We start from the raw sequence: 23,071 nt of genomic DNA on the forward strand, positions 1-23,071 counted from the left end.
GATTTTTACCTTGTCAGCTCGGGGATTCAATTTTCACCCCCACTTTTCTCCCCAATTTCGTGGTATCCAATTGGTAGTAGTTACAGTCTTGTCTCATCGCTGCAACTCCCGTACAGACTCGGGAGAGGCGAATGTCGAGAGCCATGCGTCCTCTGAAACACAACTCAACCAAGCCGCACTGCTTCTTGACACAATGCCCAACCAACCCGGAAGCCAGTTACACCAATGTGTCGGAGGAAACACCGTACACCTGGTGACCGTGTCAGCGTGCACTGTGCCTTGCCCGCCACAGAAGTCGCTAGTGCGCGATGAGACAAGGATATCCCTACCGGCCAAACCCTCCCTAACCCGGACGATGCTGGGCCAATTGTGCACCGCCCCATGAGCCTCGCGGTCGTGGCCGGCTGCGACAGAGCCTGGGCTCGAACCCAGAATCTCTAGTGGCACAGCTAGCACTGCGATGCAGTGCCTTAGACCACTGCGCCACTCAGGAGGCCCGCATCACCCAAATTCTGTTGAGCTTCAATTCGCGGACAGATAGCCTTACATTCTCCTGCAAAATGTCTTGATAAACTTGGGAATTCATTTTTCCATCGATGATAGCAAGCTGTCAAGGCCCTAAGGCAGCCCCAAACCATGATGCTCCCTCCACCATACTTTACAGTTGGGATGAGGTTTTGATGTTGGTGTGCTGGGCCTTTTTTTCTCCACAGTGTTGTGTGTTCCTTCCAAACAACTCAACTGCAGTTTCGTCTGTCCACAGAATATTTTGCCAGAAGCGCTGTGGAACATCCAGGTGCTCTTTTGCGAACTTCAGATGTGCAGCAATGTTTTTTCTGGACAGCAGTGGCTTCTTCCGTGGTGTCCTCCCATGAACACCATTCTTGTTTAGTGTTCTACGTATCATAGACTCGTCAACAGAGATGTTAGCATGTTCCAGAGATTTCTGTAAGTCTTTAGCTGACACTCTAGGATTCTTCTTAACCTCATTGAACATTCTGCGCTGTGCTCTTGCAGTCATCTTTGCAGGATGGCCACTCCTAGGGAGAGTAGCAACAGTGCTAAACTTTCTCCATTTATAGACAATTTGTCTTACTGTGGACTGATGAACATCAAGGCTTTTAGAGTTACTTTTGTAACCCTTTCCAGCATTATGCAAGTCAACAATTCTTAATCTTAGGTGTTCTGAGATCTCTTTTGTTTGAGGCATGGTTCACATCAGGCAATGTTTATTTTGAATAGAAAACTAACATTTTGAGTGTTTTTTATAGTGCAGAGCAACTAACCAACATCTCCAATCTCGTCTCATTGATTGGACTCCAGGTTAGCTGACTCCAATTAGCTTTTGGAGAAGTCATTAGCCTAGGGGTTCACATACTTTTTCCAATCTACACTGTGAATGTTAAAATGATGTATTCAATATAGACAAGAAAAATACAAAAATTTGTGTGTTATTATTTTAAGCACACTGTGTTTGCCTATTGTTGTGACTTAGATGAAGATCAGACCAAATTTTATGACCAATTTATGCTGAAATCAAGGTAATTCCAAAGTAGTGATGTCGTCTTAGAGCCGGCTCTTGTACGTGCACTTTGGGAGCCAGCTCGCATATCAGAAGAGCTGAATCTATTCATAAAAATATTTTTAAAATGTAGATATAAATAATCAAAAGATTTAAATGAATAGAATTAACTAATTCAAAGAACGAAAAAAGAAAGAAAATAATATAGGCCTAAATGCTCAAGCTCACACACATTCGTTCTGACTGTCTGCTCAGACTAACAGCCTCACCTGTTGTTCCTGTCAATCAGACACGCAGTGTCAACCAATGAACCAAAGACGCATGAGGGAGGGCCGAGCCAACTCACTCACAGTCACACACTTAGCAGCCGAGGAGAGCGAGGACAACAGCTGGAAAATGAGTCGGAAGCACAGTAGCATTTGGATGCATTTTAGTAATGCAGACAATGTTAGAGCACAGTGTAGAATTTGCCAAAACAAAATCTCATATAAAGCCGGTTCTACGCACAACCTACACCAGCATATGCGAACTGTGCACCCAACTGTGAAGCTAGCTGTAGCTAGCTGTAGCGGAGCTTCGAGAAACTAGCGGGCCTGCTAGTGATAGTGGTGGAACCAGCACCTCCACACGTGGAGATGTATCCACTCAGTCAAGTAGGCCTACTCTGCGACCCACAGCAATGCAGTCCTTCTATGGACCAGTTTATGCCAAAGTCTATGTCTGTAGCAAAACAAGGCCAAAGTGATATTGCATTGGCTAAAATTATTGCCTCTGATTTCCAGCCATTTTGATCATGGAGGACAGAGGTTTTAGAAATTATTGGTCTAAATCCAATGTACACAATTCCAAGCAGGAAAACCCTTTCAAAATCACTTATTCCACAACTGTACGAGAGCATACAGGCTTCAGTGTGGGAAAGAGTCCAAAAAGCTACTGCAGTTTGCCTTAGCACTGACTGCTGGACATCAAGGGTAACCACTTCTTACATGTCGGTTACATGTCACTTCATTGAAGATTTTTTGATGTCTAGCTGTCTTCTGGACTACTTTGAGTTCAGCGACAGACACACCTCAGAGAACTTGGCAGAGGAACTGTTGAGAGTGGCCTGTGAATGGCAAGTAGATGGAAAAGCGACAATGCAGCTAACATAACCAAAGCCATGAAAATGTTACAATGGACCCATCATCTATGTCTTGCCCACACAATCAACCTGATTGTAAGATATACTCTGAAGGCGATGAAGCCCACTGTGGACAAAGTGAAAGCAGCTGTGGAATATTTCCACAGGAGCACAGTAGGTGCTGAAAACTAAAGTCTACACAACGCCAGATGAGGATGCCTGAGCTGAGGCCTAAACAAGACTGCACTACAAGGTGGAATTCAATGTGACAGCCTCAAAAATTATACTCTGTGTAAGGGTCTGCAGTGAATCACAGCCAGCCGCCAGAGAGAAGCAAATGTAACCACAGGACATGTGACAGAGTTGATGGACACCCTATGTTCATCAATGGACAGAAAGTTCCACAGAATGGAATATAATCACGTGCTATCAGAAGCCACTGCACTTGACCCCAGATTTAAGAAGTTAGCCTTCAGTGATGCCAGAGCAATTGATGAGGCTCTTCAAAGAATAACCTCAGCAGCAGGGAGGGACAGCCCCAGCAGTCAGCTGGCTCAGGCACCAGGGCAACAGGAAGAAGAGGGATCAGATGGAGCAGAAGCACCAGCAGTAGTGCCACAAACGTCTGCTGTTTGGATGCTGTTTGACAAGAGAGCAACTAGGGATGCAGCATGAAGGAATCCCTCAGCAGATGCCATAATGGAGGTCCGATCCTATTTGGAGGAGCCCCTCCTGCAGATCCTCTGAGCTGGTGGAAGAACAAGGCCTCTGTCTACCCACGGCTTACTAAAGTCATGACAGGAATACTCTGCATAGTGGTCACATCCGTTCCCTCTGAGAGGGTCTCCTCGAAAACGGGACAAATAATTACTGAGAAAAGAAACCGCATCAAAATTATACTCTGTGTAAGGGTCTGCAGTGAATCACAGCCAGCCGCCAGAGAGAAGCAAATGTAACCACAGGACATGTGACAGAGTTGATGGACACCCTATGTTCATCAATGGACAGAAAGTTCCACAGAATGGAATATAATCACGTGCTATCAGAAGCCACTGCACTTGACCCCAGATTTAAGAAGTTAGCCTTCAGTGATGCCAGAGCAATTGATGAGGCTCTTCAAAGAATAACCTCAGCAGCAGGGAGGGACAGCCCCAGCAGTCAGCTGGCTCAGGCACCAGGGCAACAGGAAGAAGAGGGATCAGATGGAGCAGAAGCACCAGCAGTAGTGCCACAAACGTCTGCTGTTTGGATGCTGTTTGACAAGAGAGCAACTAGGGATGCAGCATGAAGGAATCCCTCAGCAGATGCCATAATGGAGGTCCGATCCTATTTGGAGGAGCCCCTCCTGCAGATCCTCTGAGCTGGTGGAAGAACAAGGCCTCTGTCTACCCACGGCTTACTAAAGTCATGACAGGAATACTCTGCATAGTGGTCACATCCGTTCCCTCTGAGAGGGTCTTCTCGAAAACGGGACAAATAATTACTGAGAAAAGAAACCGCATCAGCCCCTCGAAAGTGAGGCAGCTTGCATTTCTGAATGCAAATCTCTCATAAAAGCAAAATATGGTCAGAATTTCTGTGTGCTGCTGGTTATAACATGGCAATAAAGAAGAGAGAAAAGATGGACCAGTTTAATGTTTTAAGTGGGGTGCTGCAGTTTTGCACATTGTTATTTATTTGTCTTTGATATGGTGAAATATTCTATTATTATGTTGTTCAGATTGTATTCGTTTTGAATTGTTACATTTATATGCACTTTGTTTATATACATTTATAAAGTTATACTTTAAATGCACATGTGTAATAGCATTCTTTTTTTTACATGTATTTCAATTTGTGGGATGCTGCAGTTTTGCAAATTGTAATTTATTTTTCTTTGATATGGTGCAATATTATATTATGCTGTTCAGATTGTATTCGTTTTGAATGGTTAGATTTATATGCACTTTGTTTATGTAACAGTATAGCTTCCGTCCCTCTCCTCGACCCTACCTGGGCACACATCTACACCTGACACCCACGAAGCATCGTTACCCATCGCTCCACAAAAGCCGCGGCCCTTGCAGAGCAAGAGGAACAACTACTTCAAGGTCTCAGAGCGAGTGATGTCACCGATTAAAACGCTATTAGCGAGCACCCCGCTAACTAGCTAGCCATTTCACATCGGTTACATTTATATACATTCAAAAGTTATACTTTAAATGCAAATGTTTAATACCATTATTTTTCATAACAAACCAAATAATTTCAAATACATTATGGTTAAGGTAGAGTATGATTTCATGTAATAATTGAATTTGAATTATTTTAACACCAATCATAGTCAAGCTATCGCAAACTGTTTGACTTGAAAAATACAAAACATATATTTTTTAAAGAGCCGTTTGGGAGCCAAAAGAGCCGGCTCTTTTTGGTGAGCTGAGTCGAACGAGCCGGCTCACGGAAAAGAGCCGGAATGCCCATCACTATTCCAAAGGGTTTACATACTTTTTCTTGCCACTGTATATATACCGGAACAGTAAATGGAAGTGTTCGAGGGCACTTGTCAAGAGGAGTGGGCAAATCAGCCATTACACGTTCAATAATTAACAATAGGCGAAAATAGACACTTATTTGATCATAACAGGCGGGGATAATGTCTCATACCACCTGTGGTCTACATATCCTTTACACATACAGTTTGTGGAAGCAGGCCTAGTGTATTCTATCATTAAATTACTAAATTATGTAACAGTAAGATATTCCCTAAAACATTGAATTAGCATTGTAGCATACATCGATCGCCTCCACTCTCGGTGCCAATTACTGTTACTATTGAAATCATGCAGCCGTTCAAATCAAATCAAATGTATTTATATAGCCCTTCTTACATCAGCTGATATCTCAAAGTGCTGTGCAGAAACCCAGCCTAAAACCCCAAACAGCAAGCAATGCAGGTGTAGAAGCACGGTGGCTAGGAAAAACTCCCTAGAAAGGCCAAAACCTAGGACGAAACCTAGAGAGGAACCAGGCTACGAGGGGAACCAGGCCAAGTTGTGGAAATTGTGGAAACAGTCAAGGGGTATGAATACTTTCCGAATGCACTGTATCTCACTATGTAAACTTCTTCCACTTCCATTAATAGTAATACTTTTAGTCAGTTGAGCAAACACACAAAATGTATTCTGAAACTTCCTTTTCTAGTTAATTTCTACCCTTCGTGTCAGCATGTGTGTCACAAAGCCTGGAGTGGTGGGTGCGGAGTCAAGCGCAGAGAGCAGAGGATAATGGGGAAACCGGACTTTATTTCGGCCTCCAATATTAACGCCCAAAACAACAGGCGAATAATCAAAAATTGTCCAACCCAACACAGGGCACAAACAGACAGGAACACTACACACACCAACCTCGACTGACAGAAAACAAGCCCGCACAAAAACAGGCGGGCCTAACAGGCTTAAATAGTCCTGAATCAAAACAAAATAAGAGACAGATGCAACCAATAAGACAAAACCAACAGAAAGGGAAAAGGGGATCGGTGGCAGCTAGTAGACCGGCGACGACGACCGCCGAGCGCCGCCCGAACAGGCAGGGGAGCCACCTTCGGTGGGAGTCGTGACAATGTGTTTGCAGTCGTTGAAGGACATGTCATTTAAGTGTGTTGACTCAAAGGTCAAGAGGTGGCTGTTTGTTCAGCCGTGTCTCATCCACATATCCTTAGACAGAAATGTCAACGAGTGTTTTCTTACTTTCTCAAACTTTCTCTAGTCTGTCAGAATCACTTGAGGTGTGCTTAATGGACTGAAGTGGAGATGTAAGATATAGAGATTCATCCCCTGATGCTCCTGGAGAGGCAGAGGCAGGCTCAATATCATGCATCCACAATGAGGCAAGTTCTCACTGTAGTCAGCCAGGTGTTACTCTATGCACTTGGGAGCTCATCACAGAAGTAGAGGAAGAAATATACAGTACTGTCAGCTAAAATGTGAGCTAGAAGTCCAGATAAAAAATGATCTTAGTTGAAATATACCTGTACTTATCTTCCTTGGTTTGATTCCCATAAGGCATTACATTGTGCTCCATCTGTTGGAAATGTCTAGCAAACATTATCACAATGATTCAAGCACTCGCGCTGGTTTGTTAACACATTTTTTTTTAAATCTTACCTTTCAATTATGGTTTTAGAATACATCAACTACATATGTCAGAATAAAATAACCATCAGACTAATGTTCAGACATTTTCAGAAAGGTCAGAAACCTTTCACTACACTACTTGAGGCTTCAAAGAGCCAATCTGGTTTTATTCTAATACCGGACCCAGCTGGGAACCTTCATCTTTAATAACTACAACTGCAGAAAATCAAACATGCCATTTCTTATCAGAAGTTCAAAGACTACAGCATTAATATTTCAATTGCACAAGGAGATGAAAAGATGGAATTCATAGGTACAGTATCAAACATTTCGTAGTAGTGAACATTTCGGTGTAGTTACATATTAAGAACATGCAGACATGCAGGTTTTTTGACGCAGTTTAAATATATACAGTAGCACCAAAATATAAAAGTTGGTGCAGGTTACAATTTGTGCAGAAAGCAAAATTCAACTTACAATGCACCCTGTCTGCACCTTGATTTCCAATGCACCTTGAAATTATAGGTAATATTGTCTCGCTAAGTTCTTTGTTGCTGTCTCTGTCTTGGGAACATTTTGCATAGGGAATAGAATGGTTTCATATCAGTGTTGCCAGTGTTTGACACAGTTCACTCTGACATACAGTACCAGTCAAAAGTTTGGACACACCTACTCATTCCAGGGTTTTACTTTATTTTTACTATTTTCTACATTGTAGAATAATAGTGAAGACATCAAAACTATGAAATAACACATATGGAATCATGTAGTAACCAAAAAAGTGTTAATAGGCGTGCCTTGTTAAAAGTTAATTTGTGGAATTTCTTTCCTTCTTAATGCGTTTGAGCCAATCAGTTGTGATGTGACAAGGTAGGGGTGGCATACAGAAGATAGCCCTATTTGGTAAAAGACCAAGTCCATATTACTGCAAGAACAGTTCAAAAAAGCTAAGAGAAATGACATCATTACATTAAGACATAAAGGTCAGTCAATCTAGAAAATTTGAAGAACTTTGAAAGTTTCTTCAAGTGCAGTCACAAAAACCATCAAGCGCTATGATGAAACTGGCTCTCATGAGGACTGCCACAGGAAAGGAAGACACAGAGTTACCTCTGCTGCAGAGAACAAGTTAATTAGACTTAACTGCACCTCAGATTACAGCCCAAATAAATGCTTCACCGAGGTCAAGTAACAGACACATCTCAACATCAACTGTTGATGAGACAGCATTCTGCAGCGATTCACAATCCCATCTGGTTTGCACCTATCATTTGTTTTTCAACAGGATAATGACCCAAAACACCTCCAGGCTGTGTAAGGCCTATTTGACCTAGAAGGAGAGTGATGGAGTGCTGCATCAGATGACCTGGCCTCCACAATCACTCGAACTCAACCAAATTGAGATGGTTTGGGATGAGTTGGACCCCACAATAAAGGAAAAGCAGCCAACATGTGCTCAGCATATGTGGGAACTCCTTCAAGACTGTTGGAAAAGCATTCCAGATAAAGCTGGTTGAGAGAATGCCAAGAGTGTGCAAAGCTGTCATCAAGGCAAAGGGTGGCTACTTTGAAGAATCTCAAATATAAAATATATTTTGATTTGTTTAACACTTGTTTAACACATGATTCCATATGTGTTATTTCATAGTTTTGATGTCTTCACTATCATTCTACAATGTAGAATAATAGTATAAATAAAGAAAACCCCTTGAATGAGTAGGTGTGTCCAAACATTTGACTGGTACTGTACAAAATCATAACTTTCTGATATCAGCTCTAATTTTCACTGCAGCAGAGCTAGAGTTTCTTGTAATGCTTCTCAGTAAACATGTATTACCATATGTGAGCAAGGGAGACAGAGGGCTCCCCACATTAGCATTTAGATTGGAGACCTCCATGCCAAGAGAAAGCCAATTAGCAATGAGGGTTTAGTAGGGAGGAAACAAAGCTAAAATGGCAGAGACCACAGAGGCGAGTTAACACCTCAACCTAGATTATCTCTATGAACCTCCACTTCTGATAGAAACCCTATGTCCATCCCCCTCTCTATTCAGGTTGGTGACCACTGTCCCCCCGTAGAACACCTTTGCCGGAGAGATGCAGAGGGTGGCAGTTGCTGGCATTAATAATTAAAATGTAAATGAGCTCACTCAAAGGTGGGCTGAAACAGTTGGGAAAATAATCTACTTTCCTGCTGCATCTGTGTTTTACATTGTCCCTGTTTTTCATGGAACTCTGTATTTCTGGTTTATCTTTGGGACTGATTGCGAGACCAATTAATTATATATGATACCTTAATCAGTCTTTTGAAATGTAATATATTGGTTTACACTGAAGGAATAATTGTGAATATTGAACATCTCAATCGTATTGTTATTGTTCATTAGTGCATGGAGCTAGACCTGATAGTGTTGTTTATGGCAAAGTTCTAAAATATACATTTTCTTGTGATCCATTCACAAATGTCAGGGCATCCGACAGATGTTACTGCTCAGTTTTTCTGTCTAGCATTTCTGACAAACATTCAGGGGTGCTTAGAGGGGAAAAGCTGAGGGAGAAAGAGCTGAGAGATTGAATATGTGTCGAGAGAATATAGGGAGGCAAAGATTGTTGGATTTTGTCAAAAAGGTGCAAAAGTGCAGTAAATATGAATCACTTTATTTGTCAGTTGCATTAATTTAAAAAATAACTACTTTTGCCAAACAACTCTCAAAATTGACCTCATGGCCTTTATTTCAAAATAAAGCTTTTCCCAAGAATAACTGCAGTTCCATGTGTTCAAAACATGAGCACTTGTGGTAGCATATAGCCTAGGCTACTAAGCACAAACTGGTAACATACTACAAGGTAAATGTTGCGCTATATTATGTTACTAGTTTGTGTTTAGTAGCTTAGGTTATATGCTACCACAAGTACTCCCGTTGTGAACACATAGAATGCTATTCTGTTCTTTTGAAATACATTTTCTTAGGTTTCTAATGTTTCTAAAGACCTGCCAAATGAAATAATAATGGATTTCTTTGTGATAGATTTAACACTTATTTACTTGAATTGTGGTGTTTTTTGCAGTTTTTATTTTTACATATAGTCTACAGTTACATAAAGTAATACAATGCTATTCAGTTACATAAAGTAATAGAAATGTATTCTTTGAAATATTACCTAATGTTACCTAAAACCTTCTTAAACACAACCAAAGTTGTATGAAATGTATTAGACTGTTAGAAGGTTGACGTCAAAATGACAGGTCATTGGCTCAGAACGGCATGGCACGAAGCCCGGCTTTTGTAGTGTTACATTTTGAAGTGACAAAGGCTTTTTATGTTCACCTGCAATATAAAGCACTCTCGTGCACCAAACATCCAGGCAGCCAATGTACTGTGTGCCTGAGTGGCTCTGGCATTTGCAGACTAGCAGATCCTCAATCACTGTCCAAACATATTGAGATCGGGAAAGGTCGCAACATAGCAAGAATGCAGTAACTTGGCTAGCCTAATGGCCTGAATGATGAGCAAGACATCTCTACTTCTTTCTTTCTCCCTCTCCCCACTATCTCGCTCTCTCTCTCACTCTCTCTCTCTGTGTCTTTCTGCCTCTCCCTCTCTCTCTGTCTCTCATAAATTTGAATTTTAATCTAAATACAGTCATCTAGTCCGTGTGAAGGTTTTAGCTCAAACCTAAAAACCTAAAATGATAGACCTTTCTGATTATTTACTCAGTTTGAAAAGCACCTTAATCCCAACACAATTTTACAGAATTAATTTATGTTGGTAAATTTCTCTGAGTACACATTTCTCTGAGAAATTGACTGCAGTAAAAAATCCCTTCGATGGGCAGTAGATTGCAAAACGATACAGGTATTAAAGTATTAAGGTCCAATCGATAGAGCTATAACAAATATCAGTGGGATAAGCCGAGATCATCAGCCTCCCATCAAAGCTTCCTGAGAGTGAGAGAGACAGAATGAGTGACAGGAGAGACCTGGATGTAATGTAATAATATCTCTGCTGCTGCTAGCCTACAGTTAAGACAATAGGACATGCAGAAGATGTTAGGTCTCTGCTCTCTCCCTTTTGTCACATTTTCCAGTTGAAGCCTTGTGTGTACAGTTGATTTAGATTTCTATAGAGTAGCACAGGGCGGCAGAGGTCCTGAGAACTGCTCGAGCCTGATCTGGACTACGTTGTTTCACCAGGCCTGTGAGCATGTGATTAACCTACATCGATACATGGCACCGGTCACCCTAGCCTGGCTGTGCTTGGATCTGCTTGGTTTCGGGGTCAGGAGGGAGAATGCCTGGGTGAAGATGGAGGTGTGATTTTGACTGGATGAATGGTGACAGCCGATATACTGCATGCTTGAAACTGGCTGTTAGTTATTACCTGATTTAACCCAGTGATTGTAAGGAAAGCGGCCGTTCATCACCTTATCTTGCTCCCTCAGGTGAGCCACTGAGACAGTGCACACTCTTAGAAAAAAGGGTTCCAACAGGGTTCTTCAGATGTCCCCATAGGAGAACCATTTTTGGTTCCAGGTAGAACCCTTTTGGGTTCCATATAGAACCCTCTGTAGAAAGGGTTCTATATGGAACCCAAAAGGTTTCTCCTATGAGGACAGCAGAAGAACCCTTTACCTTTATTCTTTTCTATGAGTGTAGGCTGGTCTTTTTGGTGCATTTCATGTTGCAAAGTCCAGTGAAACTGAGTAGAACAAACTTCGCTGCTTGATTCTGAACAGTTGTACAAAGAGCTCCAGCCTCAAACCAACAAACCTAAACCCAGCAGGAGACTCTATACTTCAGCAACTGTATTTTTTGATAAATCCTTTATACTGAAATATGAAATACCAAGCTCTATTGACATAAAAAACTGCACATCTTTCAATTCTGCTACCTTTTATCCTGTAGCCATTGGCTCTAAATACCTGATATGCTTGAGAACAGAAAATCAAAGGGTAAACAAGCTTCAATATGTTCCCTCATAAAAGACGGAAATTATGACTGGAATTTGTTTTGCCACTGTCAATGCCATGAAGGCCTCTCAGACCCAAGGGAAGTTCATGCTGGAGGTTATCCTGATTAATCTGATCGGCCATGGGCCGGCCGGCCGCTAGCCACAGATACTAATCCTTTACATTCTCCTCAGGTGTCAGAGTTCAGTCAACCTGACAGTATCAGTCAACCTGACAGAGTTCAGTCAACCTGACAGAGTTCAGTCAAAAGGACGTTGTGACATTTGGGATTACTCCTTGTCATTCAAAGTCTTTGATCTAAAATGGCATTGCCATCCACAGCCTGGCCCTCTATCCACAGCCTGGCCCTCTATCCACAGCCTGGCCCTCTAGCCACAGCCTGGCCCTCTAGCCACAGCCTGGCCCTCTATCCACAGCCTGGCGCTCTATCCACAGCCTGGCGCTCTATCCACAGCCTGGCCCTCTATCCACAGCCTGGCCCTCTATCCACAGCCTGGCCCTCTATCCACAGCCTGGCCCTCTAGCCACAGCCTGGCCCTCTATCCACAGCCTGGCCCTCTAGCCACAGCCTGGCCCTCTAGCCATTCCCTGCCTATCTGCCTCTCCTTTCATCTCCAGCACTTGGCTCCTGGTTTTTGAATCAGTCCTTTATTGTATTACATTTCAAGCTGACTGTAAAAAGTACCTATAGTTGAAGTCGGAAGTTTACATACACTGAGGTTGGAGTCATTGAAACTCGTTTTTCAACCACTCCACAAATTTCTTGTTAACAAACTATAGATTTGGCAAGTCGGTTAGGACATCTACTATGTGCATGACACAAGTCATTTTTTCAATAATTGTTTACAGACAGATTATTTAACTTATAATTCACTGTTTCACAATTCCAGTGGGTCAGACGTTTACATACACTAAGTTGACTGTACCTTTAAACAGCTTGGAAAATTTCAGAAAATGATGCCATGGCTTTAGAAGCTTCTGATAGGCTAATTGACATAATTTGAGTCAATTGGAGGTGTACCTGTGGATGTATTTCAAGGCCTACCTTCAAACTCAGTGCCTCTTTGCTTGACATCATGGGAAAATCAAAAGAAATCAGCCAAGACCTCAGAAAAAAATTGTAGACCTCCACAAGTCTGGTTCATCCTTGAGAGCAATTTCCAAACGCCTGAAGGTACCACGTTCATCTGTACAAACAATAGCACGCAAGTATAAACACCATGGGACCACGCAGCCTTCATACCGCTCAGGAAGGAGCGGTATGGAGAATTCTCTCCACTATTATTCTGACATTTCACATTCTTAAAATAAAGTGGTGATCCTAACTGACCTAAGACAGGGAATTTTTACTAGGATTAAATGTCAGGAATTGTGAAAAACTGAGTTTAAATGTACTTGGCTAAGGTGTATGTAAACTTCTGACTTCAACTGTATATTGACAAATTAAATTCTTTGAAGGGTATACATCCCATATATTTTGTACCCACCCTCTGGCAGCTACTTGTTTACCTTCAAAATAAATACTCTAGTTCCTCACATTGAGCACAAAGTCACTGTCACACTTGACTTACATTTTTGGCACAGAGCAACAACTCTTCTTTGCAGAGAGCCTGCAAATCAAATTTGCCACCTGATTACATTGACTACGTCTGGCTCTTGATTTCCTTTTTGATTATATTCAGTTCATTATTCTACCGGCCGTATACCAGAGCAATTATGCTTCCATGTTTATTATCCTAGCGTGTTTTCACTGTGATTATCTTGTAATCACTGTTACATCGACAACTATGGGGTCAATACGGAGGAAATTAGACGCATCTGAATTTGACCTTTCAGAGAAAATGTATGTGTTTATTTTTTGTTACCTCTAGACACTCCTCTATCCCTCCTACTTCCTTATCGTTCTTATCCTCACATCACACAACCTCTCAGGCCATGGACTGATTACTGCAGTCTGTCAACTTACTACTGGTTGAAATTCCAGCAATTCTATACCACTGCTGTGTCCTTGAGAATGAAGAAAGCCCACTATCTGTTTTGTTAGGCATCCCGCTGTAAAGCTGGGTAATGTCATCAATGTACACCATGTATGGTCTGCAGCATGTCTTTTCCAATAATCTTTAGTTTTTCGAAGAAAACAAGCAGGATACATACCACTGAAGTGAGAGAGCAGATTAACATCAAAGTCTATCCCCTCTCGGCTCATCTCATATAATCCTCCTGTGGCCAAGGATATAATATTAGTCTATTAGTCTATAGGTTAGAGGTCACCTGTTTTAAGCCAGGGGTTGGTCCCTACCTCCCACACATCACTGATATAATCTTTAGAGACTTTTGCAGTTGGAAGGAGCAACTGTGATCATCCTTAACATTTTTTATTCATGTTAACGACCTTCTTCTTCAATGACCATGGTCCAATATCCATAACGCCAAACGTCTGTCACTTAACAGCAAAGGAAATTACTACTTGTGAGTTAATGGATGTATTCCTGAAACAGTATGTGTACAAGATATATGATTAAAGGGTTAAATACGTTAAATTACAGTGTAATAAAGATGTCTCGCTCTACATGTTTTAAATAATTTGCAGAGATTGACTACACTGTAGAAATTGCTGCTAATTACAAGACTGTGATACTCATAATTCTGTGTTTACCAAATGTAATTTATCAATTACAGCAGAAACGATCCAGCAAGCAGTTTTAATCACTTACCATGAGAACAACCTTTTGAGTATGATAAGCATGTGTGATTCCCCTGCAAAAATGCTGCTGAACATTACTGTTCCTTTCCCTTTCATCCAACAGTGAGGAGTCTGAAGGGTCCTCTAGCAACAGCTGGATGCAGGTAGGACCAGATAAGGGGAGCAATTGTAACATTCCTTTAGATAAGAATGTGTTTAGTCAGATTAATGTTTGCAAGAAATGAAAACCTGCTGAGCATGACTGTACTTTCCCTCCAACAGTGAGGAGTCAGAAGAGTCCTCTAGCCACAGTTGGCCTCAGGCAGGGCCAAACAAGGGGAGAGACTGCAAATATCTGATGGTAGGGTGCTGGGACACTGCTCCTGCTGAATTCCCTTGGCTCTAGAGATTAGGGGGTGTTTGGAGGAGCCCACATTTGGTATTCTGGTCACATCTCTGCCCCCAGCTAGAAGAGTCTTACCCACCCGCGGATGCTCAAGGGCCAGTGTTGCCTGTCACCCCGGTGCAGATCTGTGAGATTCTAGATGAAGGACTAAAGATTGTGTATCTACCTGTCAAATATCCACTTCCTTTCAGTAATGCAGCTGCTGGAGTACTCTAGTACTGTATAAAAGGTTGAATAGATGGATAAAGCGGTGGATGGATGGATGGAGTGTTATTAGTAGTGAGTGATGTAGCAGTGGTGACTACAGTAGTAGTATTAGTATTGACTGCAGTACAGTATTAGTATTAGTACTGACTGCAGTACAGTAGTAGTATTATGATTGGCTGCAGTACAGTAGTAGTATTAGTACTGACCACAGTACAGTAGTAGCAGTTGTAGTAGTATTAACTACATTACAGTAGTAGTATTGGTACTGACTGCAGTACAGTAGTAGTATTAGTATTGACTGCAGTATAGTAGTAGCATTAGTATTGACTGCAGTACAGTAGTAGGCTAGTAGTATTTGAAGGACAATGGAAGTATGCTTAAAAAAACAATAAAAATACACGTTGTTAGGTCCATCATCATTCATCGTGTGTTTTCAGCAGGTGTCCTCGTTCTAGAGCCAGGTGTCCTCGTTCTAGAGCCAGGTGTCCTCGTTCTAGAGCCAGGTGTCCTCGTTCTAGAGCCAGGTGTCCTCGTTCTAGAGCCAGGTGTCCTCGTTCTAGAGCCAGGTGCCCTCGTTCTAGAGCCAGGTGCCCTCGTTCTAGAGCCAGGTGTCCTCGTTCTAGAGCCAGGTGTCCTCGTTCTAGAGCCAGGTGTCCTCGTTCTAGAGCCAGGTGTCCTCGTTCTAGAGCCAGGTGCCCTCGTCCAGCTGCAGGTGTATTCTAAAACTTTATTCTAGTATGGATAGATGGATGGATGGAGGTATTAAATGATAAAAGGAATGAACAAATATATTTTTATGATGGAATAAAATATTTTAATGTTTTTACAAACACACACACACACAATTATAAATTGTGAGGTGAAGATAATTGTTCACCCAACAGGGTTGTCCTTCATATGTGGTTTCACCAGTTGTCATCGTTCTGGAGCCAGGTGCCCTCGTCCAGCACATTTCCGTGCTCTCCAGTAATGAACCACCTGGCTTTGTAGCGTTGGTCTCCTCTGTCTTCCCCGAGGTCCCACACCTCCATAAACAGTATCTCTTCAGGCTCTTCCAAGCAGTCAGAAGTCAGGCCAAATTTCTGGAGATCGATAATCTAGATAATCTAGGAGTCTAGGTACTGGTCCAGGGCGGAGCTGAGGTGATTGGTTTGTGAATTCGACTGAGGCTGGTATTGCCTATTGAGGCCTGTCAGGTTATTCATAACCCCCAGACAATGGCACACAAAGAATACATTTTTTCCCCTTGCTTTCTTCATTGTCAAAAAGAAAAGAAGAATTATTGCTTCCAAAATGTAGAATTGGAACTAACAAACACGGTTGCATGGTAAAGGTCAACATTCCAAGTCAAGTATCCTTTGTGACATCGATATGATGAGAATGAGAATTAGATGATCACATCACGTTCTAATGTAATAATTCTCATAATCTCTCAGTTTCGATTTATTGGTTTATTCGGATCCCCATCAGCTTTTGCAGAGGCAGCAGCTACTTTTTCTGAGGTCCACAAAAACACAAAACATGACAACAAGACACTGATACACAAGTGACACAAATGTAAAATACAACAATATACAAACAAAACAACAACAAAATAGTACAAACATTACAACAACAAAAATAATGTGTGTGTCTGATATTGTTACCCTAAAGCTGATACCCCACATATGATGTTATTGCTCTTGTATAACTTTAGAGGAGAGTATACTCTTTACTCTCCCCTCTATCTCTCTCACACATACTATTATAAGTCGTGGGGTGCAGATATTCTGGATTTATACCAGTGGCGGTCAGTGCCATTTCAGATGAGACAGGACGATTTGTTTTTCATGAGCATGGCCTTATTTCTATTACAGCATATCAGATGACAGTCATTCATATTCCATTCACCTAGTTCAATGCAACAGCGATAGGTGTAGGCTACTACATGATACTCTAATTTTCCCTATACCCATCATGAGGTTGCTACAACCTAGCCTACTGTATGAATGAAAGTTTACAATGTAGGTGCACGCAGGTTGAGAGACAAATTTGATATGACAGACATGGACAGACAGTGACATTCAATACTGCCTTGCACACTCTTGCCTGCATCTAGCTGATAGTGGATGTAATCATTAGTCTAACAGTTGCAAACGAGATTTTCTATTGGACAAATTCAGGTATGTTTATCCCCGTTTTGTTCGCTTTGCTTCTGTTTAAGAAACATTTTTCAACAGAATCGACGGAATGAATACACCCCTGATCACGCATAAACACAGTTCACAGTTTCATAACAGCCACGTTGTATTCCTTCTCGCATCTACGTTATGCGCTCTCCTCCACTCACCTTTTCCCTTCACTTGTGAACTTCAATGCACAACACCTCAGCTGTATGTGACCAGGCGTAAAAAACTTTACAAGGCAAACCGCTACACACAGCCTACATTGTTGTCACCATATTAGCTAAAGTAACGTCATAGTCAGCATAGCTAATGGAACTAACGCATTAGTAAAACCTCCACAATCATGCAGTAATGTTACACCAGCGGGCCCCGGTGGCAATAAATTAGTAAAACCAAAAGCTACCCTTGACTTGGAAGAGTTCCAGTGTTGTGTTGGATAGTCATAGCCAGCTAGCTAACATAGCATCCCACTCTTTGAGCAGGGTGTTAGGATAAACTAGCTAGCTGCATTTGCTAGCTAAGTAAGTGAAACTGAAAATGAAAAAAAATGATACTCTCTCTCTCTATTTCACTCTTGCTTCTCCTTCATTTAGGAATAAATTCATTTGTTCAAAACTGTTCAACTATTTTCTTTCTGTCTCTTTGAGTCAACTACTCACCACATGCACTGTAGTGCTAGGTAGCTGTAGCTTATGCTTTCAGTACTAGATTAATTCTCTTATCCTTTGATTGGGTGGACAACATGTCAGTTCATGCTGCAATAGCTCTGATAGGTTGGAGGACATCCTCCAGAAGTTGTCATAATTACTGTGTAAGTCAAGGGAAGGGGGTGAAAACAATGAGCCTCCTAGGTTTTGTATTGAAGTCAATGTACTCAGAGGAGGACAGAAGCTAGCTGTCCTCCGGTTACACCATGGTGCTACACTACAGAGTGCTGTTGAGCCTACTGTAGACATTCTTTGCAAAATAGTGTGTTTTAATAAATGTTTTGGTGACATGATTATATTTAGTATAGTTTTATCTAAGAAGGTTAACTTTTTAAATGTTTAACATTTTACATTTTTACGAAATTCACAGAGGAGGATGGTCCTCCCCTTCCTCCTCTGAGGAGCCTCCATTGATTTATACTTATTCTCTACTCAGTGGTCCAGACATCCTCATTACCTCCATCACAAAAGCTACTCTACACTGAGTATACAAAACATTAGGAACACCTGCTCTTTCCATGACATAGACTGACCAGGTGAATCCAGGTGAAAGCTATGATCCCTTATTGATGTCACTTGTTAAATCCACTTCAATCAGTGTAGATGAAGTGGAAGAGACAGATTAAAGAAGGATTTTTAAGCCTTGAGACAATTCAGACATGGATTGTGTATGTGTGCCATTCAGAGGGTGAATGGGCAAGACAAAATATTTAAGTGCCTTTGAACGGGGTATGGTAGTAGGTGCCAGGCGCACCGATTTGAGTGTGTCAAGAACTGCAACACTGCTGGGTTTTTCACTCTCAACAGTTTCCTGTGTGTATCCAGAATGGTCCACCACCCAAAGGACAACCAGCCAACTTGACACAACTGTGGAAAGTATTGAAGTCAACATGGGCCAGCATCCCTGTGCAACGCTTTCGACGCCTTGCAGTCTATGCCCGACGAATTGAGGCTGTTCTGAGAGCAAAAGGGGGTGCAACTCAATATTAGGTGTTCCTAATATTTAGTATACTCAGTGTATTTTCTCTCTCTCCCATTGGTCTGCCTTTCTTTCGCTCTCTCTCTCTCTCTCTCTCTCTCTCTCTCTTTCTCTCTCTTTCTCTCTCTTTCTCTCTCTTTCTCTCAATATTCTCTGTGTGGATGAGCAGCATACAGGAAATTGGCAGAGCACCGAGAGGCATCTGATCCTTCAGCTAAATTGACCTTTGCCCCTTGGGTCCAGCAGTCTACCAGTCTAACAACTCCAGTATCAAATTGGGATCAAGTGTTCCAGCCTCTCTATCAGCTTACCTGGATTCTGTTGGAAGACATTAAAGGAGTGAAGTAGAGGTTTATTTTATGTCTTACCGAGGACATCGTATTGACATGCTGTCTGTTACTTAACTGAGGGAATACCAAAATGCTGGTTTAATTGTCCCAGTAAATTGGACTTAATTTCTGAGGCACAACTGCATTATTGTGATTGGCACAGTAGAAGATGAGAATTCAAACCCTCTGCTTCTCTAATTGGGTCCCCAACAAAACCAATTTCGATAGTGTGGTGCACGTCTCACAGATGAAGCCGGCTTCCGCCTGTCTGTTTTCTTAATGTTGTATATTTCATGTTAACAAAATACAACACCCTCTGAGTATACCCCAGCTTAGCTGTTTGATTTTGATATCAACACTTGCCAGGAACTTTATAATTGTTTTATTTTATTTATTTGGCTCAACCCTCCTTCCCACTCAAAGCATGTTGAGAAAAGGTTCATTTAAACCAAAATAGATCATTAGGATCTCACACTGCAACCCCATAGATGTAAACAACACCATTGAACAGTTTCAGAACTAAGCTCAGAATTCAAAACTAATTATTTTTTATTTAACTAGGCAAGTTAGTTAAGAACACATTCTTATTTACAATGACGGCCTACCCCAGCCAAACCCTAACAACGCTGGGCCAATTGTGCGCCGCCCTATGGGACTCCCAATCATGGCCGGTTGTGATACAGCCTAGAATCAAACCAGGGTCTGTAGTGACGCCTCTAGCACTGAGATGCAGTGCCTTAGACCGCTGCGCCACTCGAAAGCCCTTAACCAATAAGTTAAACTCTGTGACTGATCTGTGATTTTCTAAACCTAATTAGGGTGAATCATAAACAAGTACTCTGAGTGTACAAAACACTAGGAACACCTGCTCTTTCCATGACAGACTTACCAGGTGAATAAAGGTGAAAGCTATGGTCCACCACCCAAAGGACATCCACCCAAAGGACGCATTGGAGTCAACATGGGCCTGCATCCTGTGGAAAGCTTTCGACACCTTGTAGTCCATGCACCGATGAATTGAGGCTGTACTAAGGGCAAAAGGGGGTGCAACTCAATATTAGGAAGGTGTTTATCTCCCAGCTTAAAGGAGATTTTTGGTTGTTGGTTGTCAAACCTGAAGTGTTATTAACACAAGTAAGAAAGTGATTGAAGGACAGAGGAAGCTGGAGACACCCTAAGACCATTATCTAAAACCTTATCTGTGTGGGTTCCCAACAAATCTGTATATATGGCTGACCGTTTTCTATCAATGCTCTGGGATGTCGATGCAAGTTCCTCCTAGCATGGCTTGAGTGGCTAATTGTGTTCTTGTCCAATCAGCAAGCTGACCTGACCTGCCGTACACTCTCCTCTCAGTATGTGGCTAATGAAAAATGTGTGAATTTGTGAACATATCTGACAGAAAGGAATGTCCCTCATGATCCAATGTGGTGTGTGTATGTGTTCATGCATGCTTCCTGTTGGCAGTCTCTGTCCCGGATGTAATTTTCACCTGAGGCGGCTGCCAGTCTTAGCCCTGTAGTGTTGGCACCACCTTAGCAGAGCACTGTGTGCCAGACCTAATGAAGACACACAGATGTGCTGGTAAACAAATAATCCACTGGCACAATGGCACTGCCACACACATCTACCACCATTCAGGAAGACAGCCAGGGGACTTAAAAAATTCCCCAACTTTGCTCAGAGAGAGAGAGAGAGAGGGGGGAGAGAGAGAGGTCATGAGCAGATGAGCTTCTGCATTTTTCTGCAGTTCTTAGAAAAAGATAGATTTAGAGTTAGATAAACTTTTTATCAGCAAGGATTTTTCAGCAAGGACATATACAGGATACAACCCTCCACAACATAACCTTCACTCCAAATCAAAACTCAAAACCTACAACCTGATTTTGGACAGAATTACAGAATTACCTAGAAGGCTTACAACTACCAAAGATTATTATTCCCAAGCTATACAGCAAATGCTCTGTCAAACAAACAGAGGGGGTGTTACCTATGGGTGGAAACTCAGGATACTAGACAACAAGGACTCTGAGTCAGCTAATATACATCTCTATAAGTCTGGAACAGTATTGGTACAGGGAAACTGCAAACAGTTTCACCTGGACTTTCACCTAATCATAGAAATAGCTCAGCAGGAGAAGCTCTCCCTTGAGAAAAATACCCCCACTCTGAACGGGTCAGATCAGACCTCTTCATTACATAAACCCAAGAGACGAGCAACTCCAAGCGGAAAGTCAACCTCCGAACACAGAGTACTACTCCTTCATTGAAATGAAGGATAAATTCACCCAGCTGGAGGTAAGGCAGGTAGAGCTGGAACAGCAGGTGATTACACTCCAGTCAGCATAGACCCAGACAACAGTTCAGCACAACAACACCCCCTTAACTAGACCTGGAGAGCTGGAGGTGGAGAGACACATATCTGCACTCTGGACTGTAGTGAGACAACATCTACAGGAGAAAGAGCAGGAGCAGGAGAAGAACAGAGCACTAGAGGAGAGGTTCAGACTGCTGGAGGAGAGGGTGAGGGGGATGCTGTGTGACAGAGAACAACCCATTAGAAAGGTGGCCACCCCCACAGAGAAGCCAGCATAACAGCCAACCTCAGCTCCCGACAAAAGTCTCGACACCACAGGAGAACAGTCCACCCCAGACCCTGACCATAGCGCCAACAACTCAGCGGGACAGACAAATGAAGAAGCCCAAGCCCAGGTGATCCAATCCCCTCTGCGCAGCCCCATTGTCAGCCACCAAGATAGCCCTCCTGACAACCCCCCCCCCCCCCACCCACTGAGGACATACACAAGACACAGATTGTACTCCTTATGGACTCAAGAGGGAAATATATACAATAAAAAATAAAAAATTCCCAAACATAGAGTGTCTAAACTCTCAGCGCGCCCTAGACCTTCTGTCTGAGGACAAACTAGGATCACCCAGCCACATAATAATACACACAGGCACAAACGACCTGAGAGCACAGCAGGAAAGGGTGGCCACAGCACTCAAGGGAGTGATTGAAGAAGCTTCTTCTACTTTCCCCAACGCACAAGTGGTTATCTCCACCCTGCTACCATGAAAAGACTTCCACATCAATAGACACCCCGCCCAGACCAGCGAGATGCTCTCCCAGACATACGGGACACCCTCCCCCCCCCCCCCCCCCCCGAGGACCCACGCTGAGAGAACCTACATTCAGACCACAACACCACCAGCCCCCTCAGATCAGACCTATGCCCCTCCTGCCCATCCCATGCCCCCCACTCCCGCAAAGAGGGCCTCAACATGGAAGTCACACATACGCTGAGGCCGTGAGTGGGCAAACAAACCCAACCCCCACTCTTACACTAGCCCAAGCCAATGGAATGTACAAGATGCTCAGCAGGCTCTGCTCGCATTTTTTTTTTTCTAAGGGGCTTAATATTGCGGAAAGATTGTTGCTTCCATCAATGTGTGATTTCCTTTCCGGTCCATAGAGGTATTTAAGACCGTATTAAAATCTCCCACCATAATAATAGAGTCTAGTGTTGCTTGTAGAGTTGATAAATTCTTATATATATTTTCAAAGAAGCTTGGATCATCATTATTTGGACCGTATAAGTTAATAATCCATATCTGTTTATTGTCCAATAACATATTTAAAATAAGCCATCTACCTTGATCATCTGTTTGGAAAATTTGCACATTTGGATCAAAATTACTGTTAATTAAAACCATCACCCCTTTTGAATTTCTTTGCCCATGGGAGAAATATATTTTGCCTCCCCAGTCCTTTTTCCACATAACTTCATCTAAAATTGTTGAATGAGTTTCCTGTAAACAATAGATATTATACTCCTTCTCTTTTAGCCAGGTAAATACTGATCA

The sequence above is a fragment of the Salvelinus namaycush genome, chromosome 22, assembly GCF_016432855.1.
Source record: "Salvelinus namaycush isolate Seneca chromosome 22, SaNama_1.0, whole genome shotgun sequence".
NCBI lineage: Eukaryota > Metazoa > Chordata > Actinopteri > Salmoniformes > Salmonidae > Salvelinus > Salvelinus namaycush.